Here is a 14,405-nt window from a genome sequence, read left to right as displayed (position 1 = left end):
CTGGACCGCCGAGATGTTCTAGAGGCTGCTTTAGAGGACTGTGACTTGGCCTCGTTTGCTGGGAGAGGCTCATTCTTCTCGATTGGCTGGTCGACTTCCTCTAGAGTATATTGTTTTCCTGAGCGTAGACTCATGGTAGCTGAGTGGTATCTTCCTGTGCTTGAGCCCGCTGTGCTGCTGTCTTTTTACTGTTCTGCCCTCGCAACGCGATTCTATGCAGAGCTAGACAGATAGCGAACAGCTCGATATCTTCCAATAAAATCACAAGGCTTGACTTTTCTTGTAACGCTTTACTGAACGATTCTAATTGTAAAACTGAAATACAACACAGAAATGGAAGCACACATTAGTATACAGGCGCATAACTGATATGTATACACAGATTTAGGTACGCCTGAGCAACACAGTACATTTAGTAAACTGGGAGGCATTCTCTTTAAATTAGCCCTGTACATAGTGTATGAAAATACAGCTACTAGTTAATCAGCTAGGCAGAGAAAAGTTACAACTAAACATTTTCTACAACATACAGTGCACATTAATCATCTATAGCATTCTAGAATACTTACAGACAAACAATTTCCAAGACTCAAGCATGGGGACAATACAACTGCCCGGAGCCTGTGCTGCTGTAGGAGCACCGTGGTGTAGGTCTGTGTCCCAGCGAGGACTCCACGAGGACTACGTAGCAGTCCTGTGGGGAGCGTGATGACCTCATCACGCTCGGTAGCGTTGTCCGCGCTTGGGGCGTCACGTGATGCGCGTGGTCGCGTTTCTGGCCGTGGAGGCCGAAGTCGGGAGCGGGAGCTGGAGGCCAGGCTGAGCCGATGCTTGCCGCGGGAGCGGAAGATCGCGTCGCTCCCGGCGGCTGGTAGATGCGGCCGAAGACGCTAGGCCGGGCTGTGCCGGCAGCCTTTCTGGAGAGCCGAGTCGGGCCGGCGGCCGCCTCACGCACGTACGTCACGTCGTACGTGACGTGACGTCAGCACGCTAAGGCGCGTCTTAAAGGGGCAATGGCCCTAAACGGTGAGTTAAAGGGGCAACGGCCCTAACAGGTAAGTTATACATATTTAAGTAGGTTATGTACATACAGTAAGGTTAAGTTAGAGGGAGAGACAGCACAATGACCATAATTCGGTGAGATTTAAGGTAGTCATGGAAAAGGACAAAGATGGACCGGAAGTAAAGGTTCTAAATTGGGGGAAGGCTGATTTTAATATGATAAGGCAGGATCTGGCCAAAGTGGACTGGGATCAGCTACTTGTAGGAAAATCCACATCAGAGCAGTGGAAGTCATTCAGAAAGGAAATAGAGAGAGTAGAGTACAGCGCCAACATGTTCCCGTACGGGTCAAGGGTGGGACCAACAAGTCCAGGGAACACTGGATGTCAAGGGATATACAAGAATGGATTAGGAAAAAAAGGGAGGCTTTTGGCAGATACAAAGGACTAAAAACAGTGGAAGCCCTAGAGGAGTTTAGAAAGTGCAGGGGGGTATTTAAAAAAGAAATTAGGAGAGCGAAGAGGGGGCATGAAAAAACACTGGCGGGCAAAATAACGGAAAATCCCAAGGTGTTTTATAAGTACAGGAAACTTTTTTTTTCCGGCACCGACGGGACTGACGTGGTGCCGGTTCATCAAAAATTCCGGATAACCGAAAGCTATAGTAAAAGATACGGAGCTGAGAGCTCCATATAAAGCAACAAACCCTGTTGCTTAGCAACAGGTTCAGAACAATGGCCAAAAGGTCCAAGCGTCTCTGTAGCTTAGCAACAGCTGCAGCCATACCCTTGAACAGCAACAGATGGAGGATGGCAAGTAATAAAACTTACCTGAACCTACTCCTGAATTTTGCTGGTTAACCGAGATTTCCAGTTATATAGGTGCCGGTAAATTGAAAGTTTCCTGTATATTAAGGGCAAAGGGATAACCAGGTAAAGAGTAGAGCCCATTATGGACCAAAGTGGCAATCTGTGTGTAGAGCCGGAAGATGTAGGTGAGGTTTTAAATGAATATTTTGCATCTGTGTTCACTATGGAGAAGGACGATGTAGGCATAGAAATCAGGCAAGGGGATTGTGTTATACTTGAACAAATTAGCATTGACAGGGAGGAGGTACTTGCAGTTTTAGCGGGCTTAAAAGTGGATAAATCCCCAGGCCCAGACGAGATGTATCCCAGGCTGCTGTGTTAGGCAAGGGAGGAGATTGCAGGGGCTCTGGCACAAATTTTCAGAACCTCTCTGGCCACAGGGGAGGTTCCAGAGGACGGGAGGACAGCTAATGTAGTACCATTATTCAAGAAGGGTAGTAGGGATAAACCAGGGAATTACAGGCCAGTGAGCCTAACTTCAGTGTTAGGGAAATTATTGGAAAAAATTCTGAGGGACAGAATTAGTCTCCACTGGGAGAGGCAAGGATTAATCAAGGATAGTCAGCATGGCTTTATCAGGGGGATATCATGTCTAACCAATTTGATTGAATTTTTCGAGGGGGTGACTAGGTGTGTGGATGAGGGTAGTGCAGTTGATGTAGTCAACATGGACTTCAGTAAGGCTTTTGACAAAGTCCCGCATGGGTGACTGGTCAAGAAGGTAAAAGTCCATGGGATCCAGGGCAATTTGGCACATTGGATCCAAAATTGGCTTAGTGGCAGGAGGCAGAGGGTGATGGTCGAAGGTTGTTTTGGTGACTGGAAGCCTATGTCCAGTGGTGTACCACAGGGATCGGTGCTCGGTCCCTTGCTGTTTATAGTGTACATTAAAGATTTAGATATAAATGTATGAGGTATGATCAGTAAGTTCGCAGATGACATGAAAATTGGTGGAGTGGTAAATAGCGAGGAGGGAAGCCTCAGGCTACAGGACAATATAGATGGGTTGGTCAGATGGGCAGAACAGTGGCAAATGGAATTTAACCCTGAAAAGCATGAGGTGATGCATTTTGGGAGGACTAACAAGGCAAGTGAATACACAATGAATGGTAGGACCCTAGGAAGGACAGAGGATCAGAGGGACCTTGGTGTGCATGTACATAGATCCCTGAAGGCAGCAGGACAGGTAGATAAGGTGGTTAAGAAAGCATATGGGATACTTGCCTTCATTAGCCGAGGGATGGAATATAAGAGCTGGGAGGTTGTGATGGAGCTGTACAAAATGCTAGTTGGGACACAACTGGAATACTGTGTGCAGTTCTGGTCGCCACACTATAGGAAGGAGGCAATTGCATTAGAGAGGGTGCAGAGGAGTTTCACCAGGATGTTACCTGGGCTGGAGCGCTTCAGCTATCACAGAATCACAGAAACCCCACAGTGCAGATAGAGACCATTTCGGCCCATCGAGCCTGCACCGACACATATCCCACCCGATCCCCGTAACCCCTACACCAACACATATCCCACCCTATCCCCGTATTTAATCCCCCTAACACTAAGGGTCAATTTTTATCATAGCCAATCAACCTAACCCGCACATCTTTGGACTGTGGGAGGAAACCGGAGCACCCGGAGGAAACCCACGCAAACACGGGGAGAATGTGCAAACTCCACACAGACAGTCACCCGAGGCCGGATTTGAACCCGGGTCCCTGGCGCTGTGAGGCAACAGTGCTAACCACTATGCCACCGTGCTGCCATGAAGAGAGACTGGACAGGCTGGGGTTGTTTTCCTTAGAGCAGAGGAGGCTGAGGGGGGACCTGATTGAGGTGTGCAAAATTATGAGGGGCATAGATAGGGTAGATAGAAAGGAACTTTTCCCCTTAGTAGAGGGGTCAATAACCAGGGGGCATAGATTCAAGGTAAGGGGCAAGAGGTTTAGAGGGGATTTGAGGAAAAACTTTTTCACCCAGAGGGTGGTTGGAATCTGGAACTCACTGCCTGAAAGGGTGGTAGAGGCAGGAAACCTCACAACATTCAAGAAGCATTTGGATGAGCACTTGAAATGCCATAGCATACAAGGCTATGGACCAAGTGCTGGAAAATGGGGTTAGAATATACAGGGCTTGATGGCCGGCGCGAACACGATGGGCCGAAGGGCCTCTTTCTGTGCTGTATATGTCTATGACTCTATCACTCTAAAGTTACAGCACAGAAGGAGGCCATTTTGGCCCATTGTGGCCGCGCCGGTCGACAAAGAGCGATCCAGCCTAATCCCACGTTCCAGCGCTTGGTCCGTAGCCCTGTAGGTTACAGCACTTCAAGTGCACATCCAAGCACTTTTTAAATGTGGTGAGGTTTTCGGCATCTACCACCCTTACAGGCACTGAGTTCCAGAACCCCACCACTCTCTGGTTTTATTCGTTTATGGGATCTGGGGGTCGCTGGCAAGGACAGCATTTATTGCCCATTCCTAGTTGCCCTTAAGAAGGTGGTGGTGAGCCACCTTCTTGAACCGCTGCAGTCTGTGCGGTGAAGGTGCTCCCACAGTGCTGTCAGGTAAGGAGTTCCAGGATTTGGACCCAGCGACGATGAAGGATCAGTGATATACTTCTAAGTCAGGATGGTGTGTGACTTGGAGGAGAACTTGGAGGTGGTGGTGTTCCCATGCGCCTGCTGCCCTTGTCCTTCTAGGTGGAAGAGGTCGCGGGTTTGGGAGGTGCTGCCGAAGAAGCCTTGGCGAGTTGCTGCAGTGCATCTTGTAGATGGCACACACTGCAGCCACGGTGCGCCGGTGGTGGAGGAAGTGAATGTTTAAGGTGGCGGATGGGGTGCCAATCAAGCGGGCTGCTTTGTCCTGGATGGTGTCGAGCTTCTTGAGTGTTGTTGGAGCTGCACTCATCCAGGCAAGTGGAGAGTATTCCATCACACTCCTTAATTGTGCCTTGTAGATGGTGGAAAAGCTTTGGGGAGTCAGGAGTTGAGACACTCGCTGCAGAATACCTAACCTCTGACTTGCTCTTGTTTCCACAGTATTTATCTGGCTGGTCCAGTTAGGTTTCTGGTTAATGGTGACCCCCAGGATGTTGATAGTGGGGGATTCGGAATGTCAAGGAGAGGTGGTTAGACTCTCGCTTGTTGGAGAAGAAATTTCCCCTCAAATCTTCTCTAAATCTCCTACCAATTACATTAAATCTATGCCCTCTGGTTGTCGACCCCTCTGTTAAGGGAAATAGGTCCTTCCTATCCACTCTATCTAGGCCCCTCATAATTATATACATCTCAATAAGGTCCCCCCTCAGCCTCTTCTGTTCCAAAGAAAACAACCCCAGCCTCTCCAATCTTTCCTCATAGCCAAAATTCCCCAGTCCAGGCAACATCCTGGTAAATCTCCTCTGTACCCTCTCTAGTGCGATCACCTCCTTCCTGTAATGTGGTGACCAGAACTGCACACAGTATTCTAGCTGTGGCCTAACTAGTGTTTTATACAGTTCAAGCATAACTTCCCTGCTCTTGTATTCTGTGCCTCGACTAATAAAGGCAAGTATCCCGTATGCCATCTTAACCACCTTATCTACCTGTCCTGCTACCTTCAGGGATCTGTGGACCTGCACTCCAAGGTCCCTTTGTTCCTCTGCATTTCCCAGTGTCCTACCATTTATTGTGTATTCCCTTGCCTTGTTAGCCCTCCCCAAATGCATAACCTCACACTTCTCCGGCTTGAATTCCATTTGCCACTGTTCTGCCCACCTGACCAGTCCATTGATATCTTCCTGCAGTCTGCAGCTTTCCTCCTCATTATCAACCACACAGCCGATTTTAGTATCATCTGCAAACTTCTTTATCATACTTCCTACCTTCAAGTCTAAGTCTGATGAAGGGATTAGATTGTGTTGGTGCCCACGGATTGCTTCAACTGCGTCGGTTAGGGAGGGCCAGGGGTCACAATTTCAACTTGTGTAAAGGCCAGATCTAGGTTAGACGTTGGGAGGATCTTTCTCCAGAGAATAACGGGCCTCTGGAACAGGCCGCTGAGTCGAGCGGTGGACGCCGATTCGCTGAATTCCTTCAAGCGAGAGCTGGACCTGTTTCTGGCTGGGGCAGAGACCACCTCGTACAAGCGGTGGGTACCTGGTATCGTTAATCAGGGGCCAGCGCGATCGCCTGGACTAGTTTCGATCACCTAAGGGGGTCGGAGAGGAATTTCCCAGATTTCTCCACCTGCACCCACCGACAACCCCGCCCTCCCAACCTCTCTGGGAAGTCACATAGCTTCCAGGTGAAGTGGAAAGTGTCTGTATTTCAAAATAAGCGACTCGACTTTAAAATTCTCATCCTTGTTTTCAAATCTCTCCATGGCCTGGCCCCTCCCTATCTCTATAACCTTCTGCAGCCCCACAATCCTCCGAGATATCTGCGCTCCTCTAATCCTGGCCTCTTGAGTGTCCCTGATTTCAGTTGATCCTCCAGTGGTGGCCATGCTTTCAGCTCCCAAGGCCATAAGCTCTGGAATTCCCTGCCTATACCTCTCCGCCTCTTTTTTCTCCTTTAAGACGCTCCTTAAAACCTGCTTCTTTGACCAAGCTTTTGGTCACCTGCCCTAATATCTCCTTATGGGGCTCGGTGTCAAATGTTGTTTTATAACACTCCTGTGAAGCGCCTTGGGACAGTTGTCTAGAATCATAGAATGGTTACAGCACAGAAGGAGGCCATTCGGCCCGTCGAGCCCGGGTTCTTCTGCCAATCACCTTAAATCTGTGTCCTCTGGTTCCCGACCCTTCCGCCAATGGGAACAGTTTCTCTCGATCTTCTCTGTCCGGACCCCTCAAGATTTTGAACACCTCTATCAAATCTCCTCTCAACCTTCTCTGCTCTAAGGAGAACAACCCCAGCTTCTCCAGTCTATTCAAATAAATGAAGTCCCTCATCCCTGGAACCATTCTTGTCAATCTTTTCTGCACCCTCTCTAAGGCCTTCACATCCTTCCTAAATTGCGGTGCCCAGAATTGGACACAATACTCCAGTTGAGGCCGAACCAGTGTTTTATGAAGGTTCATCATAACTTCCTTGCTTTTGTACTCTGTGCCTCCATTTATGAAGCGTAAGATCCCTTATGCTTTTCTAGCTGCTTTCTCAACCTGCCCTGCCACCTTCAACGATTTGTGCACACATACCCCCAGGATTCTCTGTTCATGCACCCACTTTAGGATTGTACACTTTAGTTTATATTGCCTCTCCTCATTCTTCCTACCAGAATGTATCACTTCGCACTTTTCTGCGTTAAATTTCATCTGCCACATGTCCGCCCATTCCACCAGCCTGTCTATGTCTTCCTGAAGTCTATCACTGTCCTCCTCACTGTTCACTGTACTTCCAAGTTTTGGGTCATCTGCACATTTTGAAATTGTGCCCTGTACACCCATACCCAAGTCACTAATATATATCAAGAAAAGCAGTGGTCCTAGTACCGACCCCTGGGGAACACCACTGTATACCTTCCTCCAGTCCGAAAAACAACCGTTCACCACTACTCTCTGCTCCCTGTCACTTAGCCAATTCCCTATCCATGCTGCCACTGTCCCGTTTATTCCATGGGCTTCAACTTTGCTGGCAAGCCTATTATGTGGCAATTTGTCAAACGCCTTTTGGAAGGCCATGTACACTACGTCAACCGCACTACCCTCATCAACCCTCTCTGTTACCTCATCAAAACACTCAATCAAGTTAGTTAAACACGATTTGCCTTTGATAAATCCGTGCTGGCTTTCCTTAATTAATCCACACTTGTCCAAGTGACTTTTAATTTTGTCCCGGGATTAGCGTTTCTAAAAGGATCCCCACTACCGAGGTTAAACTGGCTGGCCTGTAGTTGCTGGGTTTATCCTTACACCCTTTTTTGGACAGGGGTGTAACATTTGCAATTCTCCAGTCCTTTGGCACCAGGCGTTGCTGGACTGGGAGCCAATGTAGGTCAGCGAGCACAGCGGGGGGTGAACGGGACTCGGTGCGAGTGAGGATACGGGCAGCAGAGTTTGGGATGAGCTCAAGTTTACGGAGGGTGCTCTCTGTCTCAGCAGTGACTTTTTTTATCTGCACCGGGCAAATAGAAGAGCAGAATGTTTGAACAATTCCCTATCTGACCACCGTCACTGTCGATATCGGAGACAGGAAAGCACCCAGTCCATTGCAGGTCCAATTTTAATTCTGACATGATGACTGTGCGCTGGCTGCCTCACGAAGAAACGAGATAACTTACTTCCTTAGTCAGACCGCAGCTAGTTTTGGTGCCCCGGCGGATATTTATCCCTCAACCAACATCGCTAAAAACAGATGATGTGGTCATTATCTCAACGCTGTTTGTGGGAGCTTGCTGTGCGTAAATCGGGTGCTGCGTTTCCTACATGTTGTTTGAGGGATAAATATTGGCCCCAGGACACCAGGGAGATCTCCCCTGCTCTTCTTCGAAATAGTGGCCATGGGATCTTTTACGTCCAGCTGAGAGGCCAGACCGAGGTTTAACATCTCATCCAAAAGACGGCACCTCAGACAGTGCAGCACTCCCTCAGTACCGCACTGGCAGTGTCAGCCTGGATTTTGTGTTCTGGTCTCTGGAGTGGGGCTTGAACCCACCACCTTCTGACTCCAGGCAGGCACGAGTGCTACCAACTGAGCCAGGCGTTGTTGTATTACCTTGGGCTAACTTGACCCAATCGATACCCTGCTTATCTGTGCCCCACAAAGGGTAGTCACAAGACAACCATTATTGAAGAGTAGGGAGAGCTAGTGAGGCAAGTTAAATCTATCTAGAACACATAAAGGCAAGTCACTAAGATAAATGGCCTCATCACTTCATCACACAGAACAATAAAACTCTTTAGCTTACAGCTACAGAACGCATGGCAGCAACTCGTCAAGGCTTCTTCGGCAGCACCTCCCAAACCCGCGACCTCTGCCACCTAGAAGGGCAAGGGCAGCAGGCGCATGGGAACACCACCACCTCCAAGTTCCCCTCCAAGTCACACATCACCCTGATTTGGAAATATATCGGCCATTCCTTCATCGTCACTGAGTCAGAATCCTGGAACTCCCTCCCTAACAGCACTGTGGGAGCACCTTCACCGCACGGACTGCAGCGGTTCAAGAAGGCGGCTCACCACCACCTTCTCAAGGGCAACTAGGGATGGGCAATAAATGCCATACTTGCCAGTGACGCCCACATCCCATGCACGAATTAAAAAAAACCCTAACACAATGAGTGAGGTAAATGATCAATGTATCAGTTCCCTGATCGGACATGTCGGGAGAATACACACACACACACACACACACACACACACAGAGGGTCGATTCATACAGGGACAAGCATAAAGGACAGCAGTATATGGGCAATCCTGCAAATCAAAGAACCTATGAACTCAGAAAGGAATGATGGAACGCTACTGTGAATTGCAAGCCATATATTATAAACAGTACAACAACAACTTGCAGTTATATAGCACCTTTAACGTAGTAAAACGTCCCAGGGTGCTTCACAGGAGCGATTGTCAAACTAAATTGACCCCGAGCCGCCTCGGGAGATATTAGGGTGGATGACCCTGGTCAAAGAGGTAGGTTTTAAGGAGAGTCTTAAAGAAGGAGAGAGAGGCGGAGATGTTTAGGGAGGGAATGCCAGAGCTTCGGCAGCTGAAGGCACGGCCGCCAATGGTGGAGTGATTAAAATAGGGGGATGCGCAAGAGGCCAGAATTGGAGGAGCGCCGAGATCTCGGGGGGTTGTGGGGCTGGAGGAGATTACAGAGATAGGGAGGGGGGCGAGGCCATGGAGGGGATTGAAAACAAGGCTGAGAATTTTAACACCGAGGCGTTGCTCAACCGGGAGCCGATGCCAGCAAAGGATTTAAAAATACAATGATCTAATCCTGGAGTTCAAACAACGGTAAATGAGGGCAGCTGGGGCGGGTTAGGAAACTATGGGGAATGGGAATACAGTGGATTGGACACTGAGCGTTCACCTCTGGGATCTAGGTTCAAATCCAATCCAAACTAATGGGGTGATAGTCTTCTGTCTGCTGGCTGCAAGAGTTCTACATGAAATCTGTCGGGCAGCGTCGACACAGCATAAAAGAGGCTCGAGTTTGGCACGAATCTCACTCAAGTGGTCTCCTTGCCTAAGGAAGGACGTGCTTGCCTTAGCGGGAGTGCAACGAACTTTCACTAGACTGATCCCTGGGATGAGAGGGCTGTCCTACGAGAAGAGATTGAGTAGACTAAGTCCATATTCTCTAGAGTTTAGAACAATGAGAGGTGATCTCATTGAAACATGTAAAATTCTTAGAGGGCTTGACTGGGTAGATGCGGAGAGATTGTTTCCCCCTGGCTGGAGAGTCTAGAACTAGGGGGGCATAGTCTCAGGAAAAGGGGTCGGCCATTTAGGACTGAGATGAGGAGGAATTTCTTCACTCAGAGGGTGGTGAATCTTTGGAATTCTCTACCCCAGAGGGCAGTGGAGGCTCAGTCGTCGAGAATATTCAAGACGGTGATCGATAGATTTTTGGGCACGAAGGGAATCCAGGGATATGGGGATCGGGCGGGAAAGTGGAGTTGAGGTAGAAGATCAGCCATGATCTTATTAATTGGCGGAGCAGGCTCGAGGGGCCGTATGGCCGACTCCTGCGCCTAATACTTATGTTCTTATGTAAGAGGGAGACAATTTGGCTAGTGTTGGAAATGGAGGAGTGGGGGGGAGTGGGGGTTGGGCTGGTGATGGTGTCACCTGTGACTCTGTGGGTAGCACCCTCGCCTCCGAGTCAGAAGGTTGTGGGTTCAATACCCCCTCCAGAGACTTGAGCACAAAAATCTAGGCTGACACTCCCAGTGCAGTGCTGAGGGAGCGCTGCACTGTCGGAGGTGCCGTCTTTCAGATGAGACGTTAAACCGAGGCCCCGTCTGCGCTCTCAGGTAGATGTAAAAAATCCCACAGCACTATTCCGATGAAGAGCAGGCGGAGTTTTCCCCGGTGTCCTGGGCCAATATTTATCCCTCAATCAACATCACTAAACCCGATGATCTGGTCATTATCGCACTGCCGCGAGTGGGAGCTTGCTGTGAGCCTCACTGGCTGTAAAGTGCTCTGGGACGACCTGACGTCGTGAAAAGCCGCTGTGGAAACGCCAGTTCGTTCTTTCTTTTTACCCTGGTGAATTGGGGTTGAGACATATTGTCGGGGGGGCAGAATATCTGAATCTAACTGCGATGTATCTGGCCTGGGGGGGGCTCGATGTCAAACGACCGGGTGCCCCCCCAGGATCCCAGCTGCTATCTCCCTCAGCTTCCGACCAACAAACAAAACCCAGACCGACGGGAACCGGGTTAAAGTATAAATCCGTGCTTACCGGACCCGTTCTCCAGTGGGGCTGTTCGGAGCTTCTCCAGGAACGCTGTCCCTTATCGCGTAGCGGGAAGTGCTGCTTCCAGGGACGGCCGGCTGGCTGGCCGGCAAAAGGACTCCCGAAACTCAACTGGCTTCAAACCAGCCGGGAGAATGCTCGTCTTTGAGTGCAAGCGTCCTTTTCAACTGATACACACGAGGAAGCCCCACCTCCCCAACCACCCGGCCCCACCCCCGTCAGTATCTTTCTTGCACAAAAGGAAATGCGAGAAAACCGCAGGCATCAGTCAAATATCACTTTTTTTTAAAAAGACACTTGGCAGGCAAATTCCATGCAACAACAATAATATAATGCCTGGAATTTATATGGCGCCTTTCACGACCTCGGGGATGCCCCAAAGCGCTTCACAGCTAATGAAGCATAGTCACTGTTGTAATGTCGGGAACGCGCCAGCCAATTTGCGCACAGCAAGATCCCACAAATGACGATGTGATAAACGAGATTCTGTGATGTTGGTTGAGGGATAAATATTGGCCCCAGGACTCCGGGGAGCACTCCCCCCCTGCTCTTAGCAATAATGCAATTGGATCGCTTACCGCCATCCGAGACAGCAGACAGGGCCTCGGTCTAACGTCTCGTCCGAAAGGTGACTATCAATCTGTTGCTAAATTTGAAAGCGATGTGAAGTCATCTCCGGTCCTCATCCCCTCACCTGAAATTTTAAACTGTTGCCATGTGTCGAGATTTGGCCCGGGGGGGGTTTTATGATGAATTTAGATTATAGAGAGGGGTGGCCTGGGGCCTGGCTTTCCAGGATAGTGACAGCACCTTCTGCTCCCTCAAAACTGAGGAGTGAGACGAGGAGAAACTTCTTCACTCAGAGGGTGGTGAATCTTTGGAATTCTCTGCCCCAGAGGGCTGTGGAGGCTCAGTCGATGAGTATATTCAAGGCGGAGATCGATAGATTTTTCAATATTAAGGGAATCAAGGGATACGGGAATAGTGCAGGATAAAGTGGAGATGAGGTAGAAGATCAGTCATGATCTTATTGAATGGCCTACTCCTGCTCCTATTTCTTATGTTCTTATGAAAAGTCTGAGCCTAGATTGGGGTGGGCCATCAGAATCCCAAAGGGCTCCCAAAGTCACCGTGGTTTTCTGACTCTCACCCCCAGAGCAGAGTTACAGGAACGGTTCCGAGCTTAAAGAACCTCAGCTGCTCAGGTTGGATTGAGGACTTTGGTCCATCTACTTTAGAGCAACGTAGACTTAGAGGTGTGTAGCTTTCAAAAGCTCTTTAGAATAATTTGTCCGTGACTACACAACCCACTCCGGGTACAGGTATATTGTGTATCAGTAAAACAGGTTTATTAAGTATTAAACATCGAGTACAATGAAATAACAAGAAGATAGTCGCAATCTGTTCATCGAACCCTGGCGTTCCTTCCGAGTGACTGTGGTGCTGTCTCTTTAACTCTTGCTGTGTTCTGTTGACTGAAGCTTCTCATCCTCTGGTTTCGCGCTGACTTCAGTGTTCAATAGCTGTTCCTTTATACCTTTTTTTCCTCCTTCAAAATACATAGCAACTTGCAGCTGCTTGGGCTATCTCACCATTCTGACCTTCGCAAGTACGGTCTATGATTCCCTCCCCTTTTCTGCTGTGAGCTTTGAGGATGAGAACTTTTATATCGCCAGACTTCCCCCTGAATTACGACAGTGGCCTTTTGCCTTTCCCATAGCCCATTATCTAGACCGGTCCGAAACTTCAGCGATAAGGGGTGTTAGGTATTGAAAACCCTCGATCTTACTTTGAGACTTAATTCATGTGTTGTCCTTCACTGGCTTCTTCTTTTCAATATAACAGAAAATCTACACGACCTCAGCACTATTCTCACAGTTAACATAATGTTGGCTTAATTTTACCATCAAGCTTTGCTTCCCAGCCATTCGCCATTTTATACAGACTTTTTAACATACAATTTCACATATTATAGTTATTTAATAATGCTTACAAAATCTTAACAATGTTTACTAAATCCTACAGGTACTCTCTATCCCACAGGTGACCTGATAAAGGTCTATCGGATAAGGCTGGGATAGCGTGCATGGTGAGAGATTATTCCAGTTTCACAGACTGGGGAGGACCCGGGAACATGAGTTTTAAAGTCTGTAAGAGTAGGAATAGACCGGGATGTTGGGCGGCTCTTTTCCCAGAGAGTCGTGCAGCTGGAGCTGTTCCTTACTGGGGCAGAGATCGCATCATATAGACAGCAAGCGGTTTAAACAGGTAACAAGTGGACCTTGTGATCTCCTGTCCTGGTATTGATTGCCTGAGAGGGTCGAGGGTCGTTTTCCAGGGTATTTTTAGACCTGGGATATTTTGCCTCTCCCAGGACATTTTAAAGGCTGCGGTGGGTGGGTGGGAGAGAGGTGTAAGGGGAGAGGGCAGGAGGAAGTGTTAAGTTATGATGCTCCGGCCATTGCTGAGTGTGGGGCAGGCTTGACGGACCAGCTGATCTTTCCCTGCCCCCTCAATTTCGTATTTGCTATTTCTGGAGACCCAAGAATGACATTTTTGATTTCCCCTCCGCTAGATGACACGGGTTATTCAGAAGCTAGGCTGTGATTTCCCCCCGCCCCCCCTCGTGTACAGTAAACTTGAAAGCCACTGGTCAGGCCAGTGGGCGCTGGGGGGCTACTCAACCACAGGGAGCCCCTTGTCAGAATTTTCAGGAAATGGAGAGCCTTTGTTACCTCTAGGTCTGACTATTCCAACGCACTCCTGGCCGGCCTCCCACATTCTACCCTCTGTGAACTTGAGGTCATTAAAAAGTCTGCTATCTGTGTCCTAACTCGCACCATGTCCCGTTCACCCATCGGCCCCTGTGCTCGCTGATCTTCATTGGCTCCCGGTTAAGCAACGTCTCAATTTTAAAACTCTCATCCTTGCGTTCAAATCCCTCCATGGCCTCGCCCCCTCCCTATCTCTGTAACCTCCTCCACCCCTACAGCCCTCCGAGATCTCTGCGCTCCTTCAATTCTGGCCTCTTGCTTGTCTGAGGGATTATTTCAGTTGTTGTCACAACCTGACAGATTTGTTCAATTGGGAGATGAATAATTGGAGTCCCTTCGCAGGCAGATGGAGTCT

The 14,405-nt window shown here is 48.9% G+C and overlaps 1 protein-coding gene across 1 annotated transcript in view; it reads right to left on the bottom strand.

Annotated features, from left to right (window-relative positions):
- LOC147090591 (uncharacterized) overlaps positions 1 to 14,405 on the bottom strand; it is a 39,205-nt gene that overhangs the window by 11,575 nt on the left and 13,225 nt on the right. The gene's annotated exons all lie outside the window — the stretch shown is intronic.

Source organism: Somniosus microcephalus, unplaced genomic scaffold (assembly GCF_052327205.1).
Source record: "Somniosus microcephalus isolate GS21.2 unplaced genomic scaffold, FLI_Smic_1.0 unresolved_chr4, whole genome shotgun sequence".
NCBI classification, from domain to species: domain Eukaryota; kingdom Metazoa; phylum Chordata; class Chondrichthyes; order Squaliformes; family Somniosidae; genus Somniosus; species Somniosus microcephalus.
This window is presented reverse-complemented; position numbering and strand designations above follow the sequence as displayed.